This window comes from Dama dama, chromosome 18 (assembly GCF_033118175.1).
Source record: "Dama dama isolate Ldn47 chromosome 18, ASM3311817v1, whole genome shotgun sequence".
Taxonomy (NCBI): domain Eukaryota; kingdom Metazoa; phylum Chordata; class Mammalia; order Artiodactyla; family Cervidae; genus Dama; species Dama dama.
Genome location: NC_083698.1, coordinates 3,102,312 through 3,105,541, shown reverse-complemented (window position 1 = coordinate 3,105,541; position 3,230 = coordinate 3,102,312).

Here is a 3,230-nt window from a genome sequence, read left to right as displayed (position 1 = left end):
GCAACAAAAAGATTTTTCCTAACACCATTCAACATACATTGTAGAGTCGGACATTAAAAACGATGCAAGAGTTGTATATTTTAAAGTTAAAATGAAAAGTGAAAGTGAAGCCACTCAGTCGTGTCTGACTCTTTTTGACCCCATGGGCGGTAGCCTACCAAGCTCCTCCATCCATGGGATTTTCCAGGCAAGAGTACTGGAGTGGGTTGCCATTCCTTCTCCAGAGGATCTTCCTGACCCAGGGATCAGAGCCGGGTCTCCCATATTGTAGGCAGATGCTTTACCATCTGAGACACCAGGAAAGTCACAATAGACACTAGTATTAAAAGTAGCAGCCTATTATGGAGAGACTAAAGGAGATATATAAGCCTAGTGAAAGACTATCGAATGGTTTTAATTATACTTGAAATATGCCTTCGCCTGCTGGGTAGACAATCAACTTCTAGGCCAAGGTGTGAAAACAAGGGGCATTCCAGGTGATACTAGTGATAAAGAACTTGCCTCCCACTGCAAGAGATGTAAGAGATGAGGATTCAATCCCTGGGTCAAGATGATCCCCTGGAGGAAGGCATGGAAACCTACTCCCTCTGTCTTGGAGACTCACATGGACAGAGAAGCCTGGCAGGCTACTGTCCATAGGGTCACAAAGAGTTGGACACTGCTGCAGCAATGCAGAACACACACACATACACACACGTGAAAACAAGGAGTCCTTCCGGAAGTTTGCTTAAATCATTCCGGTAAAATGTAATGGGGCTTAGACTTGGGTATAAGCATTGGAATCAGAGAAAATTGATTATGGCTATTGATAGAAAACTATTGATTTTTGGTGTAATCTTGTGTCTGCTTTATAAACTTTCTAATAGCGCTAATAAAATTTTAGTTGCTTGTCTTAACTTTTCTAGATAGATAATTATATAAAGTTGATAGTTAATTTTGCATATTGACTTTCCTGGGCTAAGGAATGCCCAGATAGTTGGTTAAAGACTATTTCTGGGTGTGTCTGAAAGAGCATCTCTGGAAGAGATTAACATTTGAATTGGTAGACTAAGTAAGGAAGATCACCTTCACCAATGTGGTGGGCATCATCTAATTTGCTGAGACTTTGAATAGAAGAAGGTATTGGAGGGAGTTTGAGTTTCTCAAGTTTCTCTGCTTTGAGCTGAAACAACAGTGCTCCTGGATCTGAGCCTCTGTACACAGACTAGATCTTACCCCATCATGGCCTACGGTTCTCTAGCTTGTAGATGACAGATCTTGAAACTTTTAGGCCTCCATAATCAAATGAGATGTTCCTATAATTTTATCTCTCTCTTTTTACATTTAAATATAATATTGGTTCTGATTCTCTAGAGAACTAATACAAACAGATATACACATGTTTAATGCCCTTTCTCTTCCCTTATTTTAAAAGCAGTTAGAATTATTCTATCTTGTTTATGTATAATTCTCAGTTAAAAAAAGCATGACCTTCATACAAATCAGATTGAATATTTGTCTAATATTTTACTCAATTCATTACTTAGTGAGGAACAGAGGTTTATAAAGTCTGTCAGTAATGACATTAAAGTCATCTTGAACAGCTATAGCCCACATTCTACAGACCCTCTTTCACAGGGAACCAAGTCAAAGTCCCCTCCCAACTTTTAAGCATTCCTCCAGTCCTGCCTTTCCAGGGAAACCTGGAAGCCTGGAGTCCAGGTGACAACACTTTCCAGCTGTAGAGTTCAGTCTACTGCCTCATCCAAGAGTAGAGTGCATCTTATGGTTTTAACCAGTTGTCAAGCACAGCTGTGGCCTTGCGCAGACTGGCAGCTCAGCCAGTGAACCCACCCACAGGTGGAGCCTTGCCTGAAGTCCCATTTGACGAGGAAGCCTGCACAGTGACCTGCATGAACACAGAGCCCAGCCCCAAGCCCAAACCAAATCCGGGGTTGAGACAGGAGCCTCCTTTGACCAGAAATCAGAGCCAGCAATCCCACCCGCCATCAGAGCACAGTTAACAGCCTTGTCCAAATTTGGGGCACAACCTGCGTTCACTTCATTATAGAGCAAACACTCATAGAATTATAAAGGTCAGGCTGGAGTCCAGCCTGCACGTGGACTCCAGCCGGAGAACAGACCGGAGTGCCATTCATCCAAGGAGCATTGCCAGAGCCCAGTTAAAACCTGGCCTAATCACAAATTTGAATCAGAATCTCTGGTCTGTCAGGAAACAGCCTATGACCCCACAAAAACAGAAATAATTAAAGAACCAGTGATGACTGAGGTTCTACTTAACCGTAAAACCCAGCCATCAGTTAAGTTCAACCAGGGAGTTCAGTCAGCTCTCTGTCTGACCTAAGCGTGCACGTAGTGGATCCAAAGAAGTCAAAGCTGGACAAGTCCCATTGGCCCATGGATGCTATGAGCTGTCTCATCTACAATCCAAAGCTCTGCTGACTGGAGAAATTCTTTCTTTTCTGAAGCAAATGTGGAAAGGCTACAAGAGAAGGTCACCTACTCAAATGTACAGACGTCATCTCAAAGACGTAAGAATCAAGGATGATCAATTAAACATGACACAGCCTCCCCCCAAAACACTAATAAAGCTCCAATTTGGGTGTGTGTGCTTAGTCACTCAGCTGTATCTGACTCTTTGTGACCTTATCGACTCTAGCCCTCCAGGCTCCTCTGCCCATGGGATTTTTTTTCAGGCAAGAATGCTGGAGTGAGTTGTTCCCATTTTCCTCTTCCAGGGCATCTTCTCAACCCAGGGGTTGAAGCCACATCTGCTGTGTCTCCTGCGTTGCAGGTGGATTCATTGCTGAGCCATCAGGGAAATCCCAAATCTCCAATAATTGACCTTAAAACATGGAAATCTATGAAGTGCCTGATGAAGAATTGAGAACAACTGTCTTAAAGAAGTTCTATGAACTAAAGAGCAAACACAGGCAGGAAACTGAATAAAATTAGAAAATTGGTAAGACAGATAAGACAGTAATGAAATAGAGATGCAAATAATTGGGAAGTTATCCTGTGTTTACAGTTCAGAAGAATTAATATCATTAAAATATACATACTAAGCATACCTCTATTTATTTAAAGCAATCTCTTATCAAAATTCCACTGGCATTTTACACAGAGATTGGAAAAGCAGTACTAAAATTTGTATGGAACCACAAAAGATCTCAAACATCCAAGCCAATCTTGATAGAAAACAAAATTAGAGGTATCATTCTTCATGATTT